Genomic DNA, 18,148 nt, shown 5'->3' on the forward strand with positions numbered 1-18,148 from the left:
ATTAAAACCAGATAGGGTTTTTCATTTTTCTAATCAGTTTTTATTATGATTGTAGAATTGGTGGCTAACTTACCTGAGCTATATTTGACAGCATTTAGAGTATTTAGAGATATGCCTTAAGCCTCGTTCAGATGAGCGGGTTTTTTTGCACTACACTAATAGCCACGCAGAAAGATCACGTCTTTTAGAACCAATGGGTTCCTACTAGAGATGAGCGAGCCTACTCGGCCACGCCCCTTTTTCACCCGAGCACCGCGAGTTTCGAGTACTTCCGTACTCGGGCGAAAAGATTCGGAGGGCGCCGTGGGTGAGTGGGGGGTTGCAGCGGGGAGTGGGGGGGGGGGGGAGAGGGAGAGAGAGAGAGCTCCCCCCTGTTCCCAGCTGCTACCCCCCGTGCCACCATGCCTCCCCCCGGCGCCCCCCGAATCTTTTCACCCGAGTACTGAAGTACTCGAAAATCGCGGTGCTCGATCGAGTAATTACTTGAAACGAGTATATTCGCTCATCTCTAGTTCCTACGAGAAAGTTCACATGAACAATTTTTAGACATGCAAAATACTCACAACTGCAAAAGATAGGACATTCGTGGCTACAATGCACACATCTAAGGTGCATGCTGCGAAAAAAGATAGGACCTGACCTGTCTTTGGTGCGTGTTGTACAGGAGTTCCGATTGACTCCTATGGGAGCTGGAATAACACTCAACATACACCACGGATCAAGTGAACGAGCAAATTATGTGCAAATGTAGATCACTGCTTCTGCTTTGTTCACATGATTTTTCAACACGTGAGCGGTGATCTCTTTTCACAGCTGCTTGTGCGCAAAAAAACCGCTCATCTGAAAGAGGATTTACGGCTGCTTCATGGGCTATTCACACAAGGGAGAGGAAGGGACCAATTTACTTTGTATGAGAGACTATTCTAGGCATGCCCTGTGACCTGTGAAGAGGATATTTTGCAGAGAGGCGAAGTAGATAGTTACATCCTATCACCAATTGTGAATGGTGAATCCTGTGTTATCTACATGCAAGTGTTACCTTTCAGTGTAATCCCGCTTGTGATGATAATCAGATCACTGCTGCAAAGATTTCTTTACAGAACAGAATATGCCAGACTAGTATTAGGCTATGTAGCTATTGTGAATAATACAGGATTTAAGGATTTTAAATATACAGTAAACCCTTGACTAGCATTGCTCTTAGGTACAGCTGTTTGCAACTTAAAGGGGTTGTCCCGCGGCCAAAACGAAAAAATTTTCACACCCCAGTCCCCCATGTTAAGCAAGCATCACAAACTACCCATGTAAATCGTTTTTTTAGAGCGTTTCTACTCACCATGAAGCTGTTTCATGAAGTTATAAAAATCTTCTTCCAAGATGGCCGCCGTCATTTCCCAAGGTGCACCGCTGGTCTTCTCCCATGGTGCACTGCGGGTCTTCTCCCATGGTGCACCGTGGATGTTCTTCTCCAGTCTGAGCTCCACTGCCGATTACAGCCACCTCATTGGCTGATTGGCACCACGTGATGGGGCGGAGCTACACGATGACGCTGAGAAGGGGGAGGAGCCAGGACGCAGCTCGTGAGCCCGGTCCCTCCAGAAGAGGATTCTTCTCTGCGCAAGCGTGACTGTTGCGGCGACCAGAGAAGAAGTTTGGTCGTTGCCATGGAGACGGGGACGCCAGCACCGGAGGGGGTAAGTGTATAACTTCTGTATGGCCAATTTTTAATGCACGATGTATATTACAAAGTGCATTAATATGGCCATACAGAAGTGCATAACTGCACTTGCTTCTGCGGAACAACCCCTTTAACCCCTTGAGTGGCACGCCCGGAAATTTTCCGGGACGAGCTCCACTGCCCATAGCGATATAGCCCGGAAGATTTCCGGGCTATGTATCACTATGGGAGCTACAGAGCACAATGCCACAAGCTGTGGCATTGTGCTCTGCCTGCATAGTCCCACAGAGAACAAAGCAAGGGCTTTGAAAAACCAGCAGAAGATATTGCCGATCTGCCGGCAATCTCCTGCTTCTAAGTCTCCTGCTTTGTTTATAGGTCGCCATAGAGACCATCGGCTTGTCAGAAGCAAGCCGATGGTCTCTGTGGCAGGGAGAGCTAGTGCTTGGCTGTCAGAGGACAGCTAGGTACTAGCTCTTACAGCATAGATCAGAGAAAACCTCCGATCTCTGCTGTGTTAACCCTTTACATGCTGCAGTCTATGTGACTGCAGCATGTAAAGGGCTGTCACTGCAGCATGTAAAGGGCTGTCACCATCGGACCCCCGGAATGTGATCAAGGGGTCCTGATGGGTCCCTGTGGAAGTCCCCTAAAGGGACAAAAAAAAAAAAAAAGTAAAAAAATTATAAAAAAAAATAATAAAAACACTTTACTTGTCTCCCTTTACTTGGTAAAAAATCAAAAATAAAATCACACATGTGGTATCATAATGACCCAGAGAAGGAAGTTAATGCATTATTTAACCCCTTAATGACATGGCCCCTTTTTTTTCTTTTTTCCCCATTTCTTTTTTTCCTCCCCCTGTTTAAAAAATCACAACTTGTCCTGCAAAAAACAAGCCCTTATATGGCCATGTCAATGGAAAAATGAAAAAATTATGGCTCTTGAGACGCAACTGCAAAATTAGTTGAAATTCAATGATTAGACCATCTTAAAAAACCTGCCCTGGTGGGTCTGACAAAGTGGTAGGAAACCCGCCACGCAAGGGGTTAAGTCAAGGTGTCAGAGCAGCAGCAGTCCCTCAAATAAAGTTGCATTCCTCAAATAAGGGCACCGACTGCTCCATGACCCCTGGCGCCGCTTAGTGAGCCAGCGCGCAGCTGATGCTGGTCACTTCCTGCTTCTCCTGCGTCAGCGCGTGCCTACTCCTCCCCCTCCCCTCTCCACAGTGCACAGTGCTGGCTGAACGTTGCTGTGTCTGCCTGCCTCCTGACAAAGTACAGCAGCTGAATCCCCAAAGTGACGGCTGAACACTGCCTGCCTCCTGATTCCCCACTGTACTGCAAAATGTAAGTACTGTACAGATGAGTACAGTACAGTAAAGAAACGTTTGCAAATAAATACTGCAGTCCTATGTCAAAGCACAGATAACACAGTGATACGTACTGCTATAATGATGTCCCTGCAATGTTAATTTCTTCTTTACAGTTGTGTTTTATATTCATTCAGTATTGTTATTGTTATTGTTTTTGGTATTAAAGACCACAGTTATTCTCTATTAAATGGGGTTTGGTGTGTTTTTTGGAACGTCTAGAACCAATTAATTGGATTTAAATTAATTCCTATGGAAATAATGTCCTCAACTATCATTGATTTCTACTAAAGTCCAATGTTTCAGGACGAAGTAATGATGTTAGTTGAGGTTCTACTGAGTAAACCTAAGTCGTGGTGTCAGAGCAGCGGCGGTCCCTCAGATAAAGTTGTATTCCTCAGATAAGGGCGCCGACTGCTCCATGACCCCGGGCGACGCTCAGTGAGGCGGCGCGCAGCTGATGCTGGTCACTTCCTGCTTCTCCTGCATCAGCCCGCGCCTACTTCTCCCCCTCCCCTCTCCACAGTGCAGAGTGATGGCTGAACGTTGCTGTGTCTGCCTGCCTGCTGACACAGTACAGCAGCTGAATCCCCAAAGTGCCGGCTGAACGCTGCCTGCCTCCTGAATCCCCACTGTACTGCAAAATGTAAGTACTGTACAGATGAGTACAGTACAGTAAAGAAACATTGGCAAATAAATACTGCAGTACTATGTCAAACCACATATAACACAGTGATACATTCTGCTATAATTATGCTATTAAATGGGGTTTGGTGTGTTTTTTGGAACGTCTAGAACCAATTAATTGCATTTACATTAATTCCTATGGAAATAATGTCATCAACTAACATTGATTTCTACTAAAGTCCATTGCTTCCAGACGGATTAATGGCGTTAGTTGAGGTTCTACTAGATAGATAGATAGATAGATAGATAGATAGATAGATAGATAGATAGATAGATAGATAGATAGAGATATGACCAAAAATAAAATCACCAAAGATTCTTTAAAAAATGAGATTTATACATTAGATCATTTTCAAATGACACACTCCCTTTAAAGCATTACATGGAGATAATGAAATCACTAGACAATTCATGCAATTGGAGAATCCATAAAATTTTATATGTACCTGCTTTCCACCTTGTCTAATAAATGAAGGTCCTTAAAGGGGTTCTGTCATTAAAAAAAAAATTCTATACTTACCTATTTCTCCCCAAGCAGTCTCCTTACCAGATCTTCTCCTCGATGATCTTCTCGGGTCTCTTGCAGTCCTCCCCAAGTCACCTTTCCTCTAGCTGACTGATTCTTCTACTTCCTGTGACGTTACATACATTCACAGGCAGTCTTCTTCCTGCTCGGCAATGTATGTTACGTCACTAGTTTACAGCCCAGCACAGAGTGCTGAGCTATTGCAGAGACTGTGCATGCCTGCTGTCTCTGCAATAGATCAGCATTCCTTCCTGGCCAGTGAACGCTACATCACAGGGTCATGACCTTCACTGACCTGCAGGAAGAAGAATGCATGCTGTATAACAAGCTGGCTGGCTTGCGGTGAGCTGATCTTGGGGGACTGGTCAAGATTAGCGAAGAGAAGATGCCTTAAGGAGTTTACCTGGGGAGGAATAGGTGAATATAGAATTTTTTTATGACAAAACCCCTTTAACGATAACTACCCACTTTTCTTTACTCAGAAATCCCTAATAGGGTATTTGGAAGAAACAAAATGATCCGCGCCACCCAACACGAAGAGATAAATGAAAAAAAGGAGTAAAAAATTATCTGAACTCACCTGGTGCTTGGCGGGAGCCCTATGCGAGCAATGGGGTACCCGCCTGCACCAAACGTCCTAGTTCACCTGTAACGGATACTTGGAGTCCTCTGGAGTCCGGTAAGCAGCAGGAAAAAATATATATATCCCCAATATCCCCAAAAGGAAAAAATTGCTAAAAGGGGAGTGAAGAAATCCAGAAAGTGAATCCGCGCTAGTGCCGGTAAGTGCAGAAAGTGATCCTCCAGAGAACGTGGTGTTTCATAGTGCCCACAGCGCAGTTAATAAAATGCCAAAATCTGACAATTATACAGTACAAGAAAAATACTGAATAGAATATGCAGCATATGCAACGCGTTTCGGCGTTTTAATACGCTTTCTCAAGCATTAGCTCTCTATATTCGCACACTCTATAAATAGTAAAATACAGAAGTAAAAAAAACTATACTCGCCGAAACGCGTTGCATATGCTGCATATTTTATTCAGTATTTTTCTTGTGCTGTATAATTGTCAGATTTTGGCATTTTATTAAATGTGTAATAGGGGATTTGAAAACAGTTGCATTGAATCAATCTATTTAACATACATTCAGCATATTATCATAGGAATTAACAATAATTAATGCATTAATAAAGCAGTTAATCTATAACTATTTTGTTTAGTTTTTTTATGCAGGATGTTATTTATGCATACAAAACAAATCACAATCTTGACGGCATCTCATATATTATTGTGTATCTTAAGCACTGCCTTGACAATATTAGCAATTAATATCACAATTACATTGACCTGATTAGCTTTGAAAATATAACTGCCTGATGATTACCTTAGGCCATTGAGCATCTGATGAGTAGTAATGTAGGCTGACAGCTATGCTATAGTATAACTCATTCATTTCTTTAGAGAAGAAATAATTAAGGCTCTAATTTGTTTTTATACCGTATAAAATGGACGTATCCTAAAATATAAAAAAATAAAGATAACTAAATACAAATAATTGAATATGCACATGGTTTATTCCACTTAAATGTGATTTCGAAAGGTGATACACTTAGGCTCTAGTGCTGGTCTTTATGCATATTTTACATATGTTGAAATAAGTTACCTCTGACTAATAAAATGCTGCGTAATATACTAACACTGTATAAATAAAATAATAATAGTAATAACAATTATAATAAACTGTGGTTGCTGTAGTGGTGGTCCTAGTGGTAATTGGCACACTGTGTGCTTGTCTAAAGGCGTTGACCTTGAAATAACTCAATATCAACAAAATTAACATCTGTCAGTTACAATAGAGCATACTGCTGGGCTCTGCACATATTTTACGCCAATAGATAACGCCATCCTGGGTGGTTCTCAGTGTGTTATGGAGACCAACTTCTCACCCACTTGAGTTAACTTGAGTTTCATATTATAGCATTTTTGTCAGTTTTATAGACCATAGCTTCTAAAAATCATTGGTTTAGCATTCTAATTGACTTTTTTTGCTACCTGAAATATGACAAATTGCCAAGAGAAAACACACAATAAACTGATTAACCATTTTAATTCTGGCAGAGCTATAGGTGATTAATTATTTTATTTTTACCTGTTATTTTTGCTATGCTTCCACTGAAAGTTAAGCCTCTGAGGATGTACCATAAATAGAGATGAGCGAGCACACTCGTCCTAGCTTGATGCTTGTTCGAGTATTAGGCTACTCGAGATGCTCGTTACTCGAGTCGAGCAACACGCGGTACTTGAGTCACTTCCATTTCCCTTCCCTGCATGTTTAGCGCCATTTTCTAGCCAATAAACATGCGGGGAAGGCATTACCACTTCCTGCTGTGACGTGCCAGCCCTCTGCACGTCTACAGCAGTGAGTGGCTGGGCTTATCAGGTGACCGCCAATTACTTAAACTGGTTTCGCCCATGGCTCGCCTCAGACACATGCTGGCAGAGGTTAGGGAAAGTGCTGCTGACACTGAGATAGGGAAAGTGTAGGGTGCGGTTAGGCAGGGATCCTGACATCAAGAACCCAACAGTCCTTCTTAGGGCTACTCCTCATTGCGTGCATTACTTTTGTGACTGGCTGGGAGCAGTAGTGCACTAATTTTTATTTTCAAGCCTCTAGGCCTGTACAGAGCATTTCACATCTACCATTCTCTGTGTGCAGTGCATTAGGCAGAGTTCTCATCGCTAAACAGTACACTAATTTTTCCTTGGGCACTGTAGAGCATTTCACATCTACCATTCTCTGCGTGCAGTGCATTAGGCAGAGTTCTCATTGCTAAACAGTACGCTAATTTTTCTTGGAGCACTGCAGAGCATTTCACATCTACCATTCTCTGTGTTGGGTGACATAGCCGCATTTGTCAGCACTATCGACTGGATTAATAGTTTTCTGCCCCTGTGCAGAGCATCTCACAATTCACTTTCCTTGTGTGTGGTGAAGTAGCTGCAGTTATCAGCACTATCCACTGGGTTACTTTTTTCGGCCACTCCATGCAGCCTCTCTTATCTACAAGTCTCTGTAAGTGGTAAATTACCCCAAGCTATCAGTGCAAGACAGTGGTTTAACTATTTCTGTCACAGCGTAGAGCCTCCGGTATCTACAAATCTCTGTGTCCGGTGAATGAGCCCCAGTTCTCAGCGCTATACAGTGGGTTCATTTATTTTGGCCCTGCACTATGCTCTATATGATATGGTGAGGAGTAGGGGTCAGGGTCAAGGACGTGGGCGCGGACGCGGACGTCCAAGTGCGGGTGTGGGCAAAGGCCGAGGTCCTGGGTGGCGTAAATCACAGCTGGCTGGAGAGGGATTAGGAGAGCTCGTGCGTCTCTCCGCTCCCCAGCTTCATATCACAATTTGCAGGTCCGCGTGGCAGACCTTCATTACAAGCACAACAGTGCGAGCAGGTACTGTCGTGGATCGCGGATAACACATCCAGCAATGTATCAAACCCCTAGTCTTCCACACAGTCCACTACTACCTGTCCTAGGGACTGCACCTCTAAATCCTCTGACTGCTCTTCCTTCCTCCCACCCTTATCACTCCAGGAAAATGACAGATTCTGAGCAGGCAGACTCCCAGGAACTGTTCGCGGGTCCCTGCCCTGAGTGGGAAACAGCGGTTCCTCACCCATCTGAGGAGTTTGTCGTGACCGATGCTCAACATTTGGAAATTTCCCAGAGTCTGGGTAATGAGGCTGGGGACTTCCAGCAACTATCTCAACGGCTTTTTGTGGATGAGGATGATGAGACACAGTTGTCTGTCAGTGAGGTAGTAGTAAGGGCAGTAAGGGAAGAAGGCACAGAGGATTTGGAGAGAGAGCTGCTGGACGATGAGGTGACTGTCCCCACCTGGCTTGCAAAGCCTACTGAAGTCAGGGCTTCAGAGGGGGAGGCAAGTGCAGCAGCAGTACAGGTTGGAAGAGGCAGTGTAGTGGCCAGGGGGAGAGGCAGGGCCAGAGCGAAGGATCTCCCAACTGTTTCCCACAGGACCCCCTCGCAGCAAGCCTCTATGCAAAGGGCTAGGTGTTCAAAGGTGTGGATGTTTTTTAGTGAGAGCGCAGACGACCGACGAACAGGGGTGTGCAACCTGTGTCACACCACGATCAGCCGGGGAGCCACCACTACCAGCCTCACCACCACCAGAATGCGCAGGCATATGATGGCCAAGCACCCCACAAGGTGGGATGAAGGCCATTCACCGTCTCTGGGTCACACCACTGCCTCTTCCCCTGTGGCCCAACATGCCACACAGATCCAATCCCCCTCCCAGGATGCAGGCACGAAAGCCTCCCGGCCTGCACCCACACCCTCAACTTCACGGTCCTCAACGTACTCTAGCAATGTCTCCCAGCGCAGCGTTCAGCTGTCGCTAACACAAGCGTTGGAACGAAAGCGGAAATACGCCGCCACTCACCCGCATGCACAAGCTTTAAACGTGCACATTGCCAAATTAATCAGCCTTGAGATGCTGCCATAAAGGCTTGTAGAAATGGAGGCTTTCAAAAACATGATGGCGGTGGCAGTCCCGCGCTACTTGGTCCCCAGTCGCCACTATTTTTCCCGGTGTGCCGTCCCAGCCCTACACCAGCATGTCTCCTGCATCATAAACTGTGCACTCACCAACGCGATTACTGGGAAGGTCCACTTAACGAAGGACACGTGGACAAGTACTGGAGGGCAGGGACACCATCTCCCTGACGGCACATTGGGTGAACTTGGTGGAGGCTGGGACCGAGTCAGAGCCCGTGACCGTTCATGTGCTACCCACGCCAAGGATAGTGCTGGCTTCTGCGGCATATTATGCCACCTCCTCCAACTCCCCCCCCCTCCTTCTCTGCCACCTCTCAATTAAGAAGTGTGAGCACATTGCCTGCAGTCAGTAGCGTGCAGCACGGCAGCACAGCAGGGGGCAAGCATCAGTAAGCCGTGTTGAAACTAATCAGCTTAGGTGACGAGGCACATGGCCCCCGAGCTGTTACAGGGTCTGACAGAGCAGACCGACCTCTGGCTTTCGCTGCTGAGCCTCCAACCAGGCATGGTTGTGTGTGACAACGGCTCTGCAGCTTGGCAGCCTTACACACATGTCATGCCTGGCCCACATCTTCAATCTGGTGGTTCAGCGGTTTCTGAAAAACTACCCACACTTGTCTAACCTGCTCGGCAAGGTCCGCTGCGTGTGCGCACATTTCTGCAAGTCCACCACGGATGCTGCCACCCACAGGACACTGCAACATCAGTTTCAGCTGCCAGAGCACCGACTGCTGTGCAATGCGCCCACACACTGGAATTCTATGCTGCACATGTTGGCCAGGCTTTACGAGCAGCGCAGAGCAATTGTGGAATACCAGCTGCAACATGGCTGTTGGAGTGGCAGTCAGCTTCTGCAGTTCTTCACAGAGGAATGGGCATGAATGGCAAACATATGCCAGGTCCTCGGAAACTTTAAGGAGTCTACCCAAATGGTGAGCAGCGACGTGGTCATTTAGCATTACGATAGCGCTGCTTTGCCTGCTGAGAAGTTCTCTGCTAAGCATAAAGGCCAACGCTTTGCAGTTAGAACAAGAGATGGGGGATGACAGTATGTCGCTTGATAGCCAGACCACCCTCACGTCTGTATCTCAACACGTTTTGGAGGAGGAGGGGAAGAGACTGCTCCCACACTGCAGAGGGTACCCATGCTGCTTCTTTCTCATCTGTTCAGCCTGTATGGGCTGTGGAGGAGGAGGAGGAGAATCCTCCTAGTGAGGATAGTGATGTGTTGCTTACTGAGACTCTGGCACACATGGCTGACTTCATGTTAGGCTGCCTTTCCCGTGACCTTCGCGTTAGATTCTTTCTGGCCAACACAGATTACTCGGTGTACACCCTTCTTGACCAACGGTATAAGGAGAACCTTTCCACTCTCATTCCCGAAGAGGAAAGGGGTACAAGAGTGATGCAATACCACAGGGCCCTGGTAGAAAAAGTGATGGTAAAGTTCCGATCTGACAGCGCTAGTGGTAAAAGACACAGTTCAGAGGGCCTACTAGCAGGGGAAGCGCGGGGATCAGGCAGCATGTCCAGCGCAGGCAGGGGAACACTCTCCAAGGCCTTTGCCAGTTTTATGGCTCCGCAGCAAGACTGTGTCACCACTCCCCAGTTAAAGGGGTTGTCTCGCGAAATCAAGTGGGGTTAAGCACTTCTGTATGGCCATATTAATGCACTTTGTAATATACATTGTGCATTAAATATGAGCCATACAGAAGTTATTCACTGACCTGCTCCGTTGCTAGCATCCTCGTCTCCATGGTTCCGTCTAAATTCGCTGGCGGCTTGCTTTTTTAGACGCGCTTGCGCAGTCCGGTCTTCTGCTCTGAGCACGAGCCGCTTCAGTGTGCTCGCCGCTACAGCTCTTCTGCGCATGCGCAGAAGAGCTGTATCTTCTCGGGAGCGCGCTGGAACGGCCATTCTGCTACCATCCTCTCTTAGAGGAAGGTGCAGAGCCGCGCAGCCGCCCAGCAGAGCCGCCCAGCCGCCCCGCCCAGCCCAGCCGCCCAGGTAAGTGATGGGTGACGGACTGACGGGGGTGACGCGTGACGGACTGCCGCTGTGGCCCCGGAGCCTACCGCTGGGCCCCGGAGCCTACCGCTGTGCCCTGGAGCCTACCGCTGTGGCCCCGGAGCCTACCGCTGGGCCCCGGAGCCTACCGCTGTGGCCCCAGAGCCTACCGCTGGGCCCCGGAGCCTACCGCTGGGCCCCGGAGCCTACCGCTGTGGCCCCGAAGCCTACCGCTGTGGCCCCCGGAGCCTACCGTTGGGCCCCGGGGCGTAGCGCGGGGGAGCCGGGGCCTAGCGCTGGGGAGCCGGGGCCTAGCGCGGGGGAGCCGGGGCGTAGCGCTGGGAGTCGGGGCGTAGCGCTGGGAGCCGGGGCTAGCGCGGGGAAGCCGGGGCCTAGCGCCGGTTACCTGCTGCCTGGCGGTGGGTGACTGGTCGGCCGCGTTCAATCCCGGGGTCCGGTCAGCGGCTGCGGGGCGTCTGGTTGTCAGGGAGACACAGCTGGTAGTGTCTCGGGAGCGCGCACGTCGGGCTACAGCAAGCGACGGGAAAAGAGCCCGCGGCCATCTTGGGGAAACTTTTTATAAGTTGCTGAAACGCTGGAACTGTAAGTACAAACCAGCTAGAAAAGTCATTTACATGAGTGATTAGTAATGTATGCTTAATAAGGGGGACTGGGCAAAAAAAAATTTCACTGCTTCCGCGAGACAACCCCTTTAAGGCTAAGTCGGAGGGAGCACTGTAAAAAGATGGTGTGGGAGTACACAGCCAATCGTACCACCGTCCTCCATGATCCTTTTGCTCCATACAACTATTGGGTGTCAAAGCTGGACACGTGGCATGAACTTGCGCTGTTCGCCCTGGAGGTGCTGGCCTGCCCTGCCGCTAGTGTCTTGTCAGAGAGAGTGTTTAGTGCTGCTGGGGGGATCATCACGGATAAGCGTGCCCGCATGTCAACTGACAGCATCGACATCCTTACACTCATGAAGATGAACAAATGCTGGATTTCCCCAGACTTCTCTTCTCCACTGGTGGAAAGCAACCGATCATAAAGATTATTTTAGCTGTCACAGGAGAAAAATCCATCCTGTCTCACCCCAAAGAAGGGGAGAAGTAGCTTGGTCTATCCCTCTCTGATCTTACTCCTCCTCCTAAAACAGGCTGTCATCATGCTGACATTGCCAATTTTTCTGCGGGCTAACAAGCTCTGTTAAAACCAAATTTTTTCGCAGGGCTGCATCCAGACTCTGTTACAAAATAAGCAACAACGAGCTGTATTTTTAAAAAATGTTTATGGGTTTCAATTACCCTCGGGGTACAGAAAATTTTTAGGGGTACACTTGTACTCTTGGTACACCAATTTTTCAGGCCCTCGCCTATACTGTTAGCAAACTAATTTTTCCGGGCTTCACCTATACTCTGGGTAAACAAATGTTTTAAGGTGTTCACCTACACTCTTGGTACAGAAATGTTTCAGGGTTTCGCCTACACTCTTGCTGCAGAAATGTTTTAGGGGTTCGCCTACACACTTGCTACTGAAATGTTTGAGATGTTTGCCTATACTATTGCTACTGAAATGTTTTAGGGGTTCGCCTATACACTTGCTACTGAAAGGTTTGAGGGGTTCACTTATAGTATTGCTATATAAATGTTTCAGGGGTCCGCCTACATACTTGCTACTGCAAGGTTTGAGGGGTTTGCCTATAATATTGCTACAGAAATGTTTCAAGGGTCCGCCAATACACTTGCTACAGAAAGGTTTGAGGAGTTCGCCTATACTACTGCCACAGAAATGTTTCAGGGGTTCGCCTATACTATTGCTACAGAAAGATTTGAGGGGTTAATCTATACTATTGCCACAGAAATGTTTCAGTGGTCCACCTATACTGTGGGTGCACAAAGGCTTTTCCATTGCGTGGTTCAGCTATCTGACACATACACATAAGGAATTGGGCAGAAGTGTGGGCAGAGGCCGAGGTCCTGGGCGGGGTGAAACTCTTCCATGTTTGGGCACACTCATTTCTTCATGTTTAATATTGTCTTTGGGTTTCATGGGCTCGCCTATGCTGTGGGTGCACAAAGGTTTCCCAGCACGGTGTTCAGCTATCTGGCAAAAATACACTAAATGACTTGGGTAGGGTGCTAACGGCTTTCCCATTGCAGTGTTCAGCTATCTGGCACAAATACACTGAATGACTTGAGTGGGGTGCAGACGGCTTTCCATTGCGGTGTTCAACTATCTGACACATACACAGAATGAATTGTGTGGGTACACATGGGTTTCCCATAGCTATGTAACTCACATTACCTTGGGTCACACAAGGTGGAGGCTGGGACCGAGCCTGACCCTGGGCCCACTTACGTGCTTCCCACACAGAGTATTGCAGGTCCTACCTCGGCCATTGTTTCTTGTGCTTATTATGCCTCCTCCTCCTCCTCCTGCTTGGGGTCAGCATGTTTTATCTGTCATATTACAAATTACCCCAGTTATCCGATGTACTGGATTGGAGCATTCACAGGAAGCATAACTGATTTAATGAGACGTTCACAGGGTCACTGTATACCTGTGGTGGCTGCTTTTGCGACACCTCCGGCTTGAAACTAATCTTTGGTGTTAGTATGCGCTGCTGCATTGTGTAGATGTGTAGAAGTACTGGCATCTGAGTCCCCTTTAGGCCCACGTTTGCGGCTCCTGACAATTTTGTAACGGAGGTGGCACGGGATTGGAATTATGATCGTATGTCAATTTATCATCAATTCTCATCAGCATTGTGGGCTATCACACACACTTTCAAAGAGGGTCACTGCCTGGCCCTGCCAACCCTCTGCAGTGTGTGTCTCTGGCTCCTCCTCATCCAGTACACACTTATAAACAGACATGAGGGCGGTGTGGCTATCAAGCCAGCATGTGGCATGAGGGTAGCTGAACGCTGCGCAGGGAAAATTTTGTGTGCGCTGTGGAGGCAGGCTTGTGCGGGGAGTTGGACAGCAATCCCAGCCTGTAACACAGGAGAAGAGGCAGTGGTGTCACCCGCAGGCAGTGATTGGCCTTGGTTGCACCTAGTGTGGTGCTTAGCTAGGATTGCCAGCTCGTGTGCCTTGCTGCTTATTGTCTATCCCAAGTAAATTGTTAGGGGGGTGACCGCCAGGCTCTTGCCCCCCATTGGGCTTAATAGTGGGACCTGGGAGCCTCAGATGCACCCATGCATGCTGCCCCTGCCATTCCCTATCCGTTTCTGTGGTGTTTCCATGACTTTCTGATGTTTTCAGGTGTTTCACACAATCTCCGCTTTGCGGAGCATCGGTCAGCTTGAAAAATGCTCAAGTCTCCCATTGACTTCAATGGGGTTCGTTACTCGAAACGACCTCTTGAGCATTACGAAAAGTCGACTTGAGTAACGAGCACACAAGCATTTTGGTGCTCGCTCATCTCTAACCATAAACCCTTTCATTAAACTCAACATTTATCCCCTTTTCATCATTGAATAAGGAAAGGGGATAAATGTTGGAAATGACAACTCTGAAAACACTACAAGGTGAGAAAATATGTTGCACTTATAAGCAGAGACTACATTGAAACTGAAAATCACACAAACACAGTGGTACCTCGGAATGCGAGTGCCTCAGCTTGCGACTTTTTTGACTTGCAAACAGGCTCTTTCCCAAATTTTTGCTCTGATTTACAAGCAAAAATTCGGGGTACGAGTCTGATTACAAGTCAAAAAACTCACAAACTGTTATTGCTCTCAGTAAGAAAAACTAAATAATCTTGCAAATTTGATAACTTTTAATGGCTAACAAATGAAACAATGACGTTAAAAAGTACAAGTTTTCAAGGTATATAAACACAAGATGTCAATGCATGCAGAAGACCTATTATGAATTCATGAATGGGTGTGAGTGAGAGCTGCCCCTGATTGGTTCCTGCGCTGAGCCAATCAGAGGCAGCACTCACTCACCCATTCATGAATTCATGAATGGGTGTGAGTGAGAGCTGCCTCTGATTGGTGAGGCTGTGACAATCAGAGGCAGCTCATTCAGCAGGTGGGGATTTTAAATTCCCGGCTGCTGAATACTACTCTGAGCAGTTCAGGAGAACTGCCGCTGGCCGCGGCTGAACTCCGTCTGCCGGGACAAGGTGAGTATATATATTTTTTTTGTTTTTACACATTTCTGGATGACTTTCACGGAAGGGCTTATATATTTAAGCCCTTCCCGAAAATTAATCCCGCGATCGCCGGCAGCCCATTGCTTTCAATGGAGCCGGCTGTATTGCCGGCTCCATTGAATTCAATGGGCAAACATCATTCTTCTCTGCCACAGCTGTTACAGCTGTGAAAGAGGAGAATGATTTGTCTACTATATGTTCTCAATGGTGTCGGCGCTGCTTCCGCCGGCCCCATTGAGTGCATATAGAGAAGAGAACAGGAATCGTAGATCGCAGATAGGTGCGATCTGCAATTTCTGTTCTATAATTTATTGGACGAGCGCATAAAAAGCGCTCATGTGTCCGATACCATTGCAAAGCATGCGCATGCGCAAATCGCCCAAAAAAATGCCCATCTGACTGAGTCCTTAAAGACAATTCTGTCTTAATTACCTTGCCATCTAAGGTAAGTCTTTAGTATTATCGATTCCGTAAAACTTAGCGAATGTATTTTCATACAATTAACTACCATAACATAATGTTATCAATCACACTCAACAGGCAAAAATATTTAATTTCCTTTTTTAAAACTTATAACTAAATTCATTCACTATAAACTCAGATTATTGTGTATTTATGGGTTATTTTTGGCAATGAAATTGCATATTTTAAGCAGTTTTTGTAAGCTGTTAATTACTTATTTAATGGAGTGTGTAATTATCTATTTTAAGTTTGCAAACTAGTATCACTTCAAAGAGTAAAAAAAATCTTAGAAATGAAAGTCTGTGAATGCTTTGTTCTGTTTATTTTTATTTTATTTTGCATTACCATCTTACTTTGTTTAGAACAGAAAAACATATACTTATTAAAAAATATTACACTTTATTGTTTTATTTCACACATCAGTAATGATGGGCTAGATAATGGATTTATATATTTTAGTCTTGTATGCAGATGATGCTTAGAATTTTAATTTTGGTTTAGCATCTTATAAAACTGTACGTTTTAATGGTCATGGAAAACAAAGAAGCAATGTTACCTGCTGTATTATTCTAAAAGACAAAAAACTGCTGCATTTGGTATCTCAGAAAAAATGTGAAATAGAGGAAAATTGTATTGACTTCTGATTTCAAGACTAATATCTATCAGGTGTTACTATCAGCATGGGAGGTAAATCAAGCATAAAACTGTAATTTTCATTTTTGAGAATCTCATGTTGCTAGACTCCAGGCCAGGCTGTATTTCCATACTATTAGCCCGGTACGGGGCGCATGTCAAAAATGTAAATGTTTTTCTCTAAGGGACTGTAGACATCAGGTTGATGTCAGCCTGGCAGACATAGGTCACAGGAGTCGCCATTGTTGGATAAACATTAGAGATGAGCGAGCACCAAAATGCTCGGGTGCTCGTTACTCGGAACGAACTTTTCGCGATGCTCGAGGGTTCGTTTCGAATAACGAACCCCATTGAAGTCAATGGGCGACCCGAGCATTTTTCTATTTCGCCGATGCTCGCTAAGGTTTTTATGTGTGAAAATCTGGGCAATTCAACAAAGTGATGGGAACGACACAGCAACGGATAGGGCAGGCGAGGGGCTACGTGTTGGGCTGCATCTCAAGTTCACAGGTCCCACTATTAAGCCACAATACCGGCAAGAGTGCCCCCCCCCCTCCCAACAACTTTTACTTCTGAAAAGCCCTCATTAGCATCGCATACCTTAGCTAAGCACCACACTACCTACAACAAAGCACAATCACTGCCTGGATGACACTCCGCTGCCACTTCTCCTGGGTTACATGCTGCCCAACCCCCCCCCCCCCCCGCACGACGCAGTGTCCACAGCACACAACAAACTGTCCCTGCGCAGCCTTCAGCTGCCCTCATGCCACACCACCCTCATGTCTATTTAGAAGTGCGTCTGCCATGACGAGGAACCGCAGGCACACACTGCAGAGGGTTGGCACGGCTAGGCAGCGACCCTCTTTAAAAGGGGCGGGGCGATAGCCCACAATGCTGTACAGAAGCAATGAGAAATAGAATCCTGTGCCACCGCCATCAGGAGCTGCACACGTGGGCATAGCAATGGGGAACCTATGTGCCACACACTATTCATTCTGTCAAGGTGTCTCTGCATGCCCCAGTCAGACCGGGCTTTTTAATTCATAGACACAGGCAGGTACAACTCCCTATTGTGAAGTCCCTGTCGACCGACAGCATGGGTGGCTCCCTGGAACCCACCGGCGATACACAAAAATATCCCATTGCATTGCCCAACACAGCTGAGGTAGTAATGTCGTGCTTAATGCAGGTGGGCTTCGGCCCACACTGCATGCCCCAGTCAGACTGGGGCTCTTTACAAGTGGAAACAGATGCATTTATAATTCCCTGTGGACGCACAGCATGGGTGGGTGCCAGGAAGCCACCGGCGGTACATAGAAATATCCCATTGCATTGCCCAACACAGCTGAGGTAGTAATGTTGTGCTTAATGCAGGTGGGCTTCGGCCCACACTGCATGCCCCAGTCTGACTGGGGTTCTTTACAAGTGGACACATGTAGGTTAGACTCCGTGTGCACCTACAGCATGGGTGGCTCCCTGGAACCCACCGGCGGTACACAAAAATATCCCATTGCATTGCCCAACACAGCGGATGTAACGTCAGCTGTAATGCAGGTGGGCTAAAAATTCATTTGATTACACTGTAGGCGAGGGCCCACAAAAATTGCTGAATCAACAGTACTAATGTACATCAAAAAAATTGGCCATGGCCAACCAAGAGGGCAGGTGAAACCCATTAATCGCTTTGGTTAATGTGGCTTAAGTGGTAACTAGGCCTGTAGGCAGCCCAGTTTAACGAAAAATTGGTTCAAGTTAAAGTTTCAACGCTTTTAAGAGCATTGAAACATATAAAAATTGTTTAGAAAAATTATGAGTGAGCCTTGTGGCCCTAAGAAAAATTGCCCGTTCAGCGTGATTACGTGAGGTTTCAGGAGGAGGAGCAGGAGGAGGAGGAGGAATATTAGACACAGATTGATGAAGCAGAAATGTCCCCATTTTGGATGGTGAGAGAGAACGTAGCTTCCATCCGCGGGTGCAGCCTACGTATTGCTTACGTATCACTGCTGTCCACTGGTGGAGAAGAGAAGTCTG

The sequence above is a fragment of the Eleutherodactylus coqui genome, chromosome 7 (assembly GCF_035609145.1).
Source record: "Eleutherodactylus coqui strain aEleCoq1 chromosome 7, aEleCoq1.hap1, whole genome shotgun sequence".
Lineage (NCBI taxonomy): Eukaryota > Metazoa > Chordata > Amphibia > Anura > Eleutherodactylidae > Eleutherodactylus > Eleutherodactylus coqui.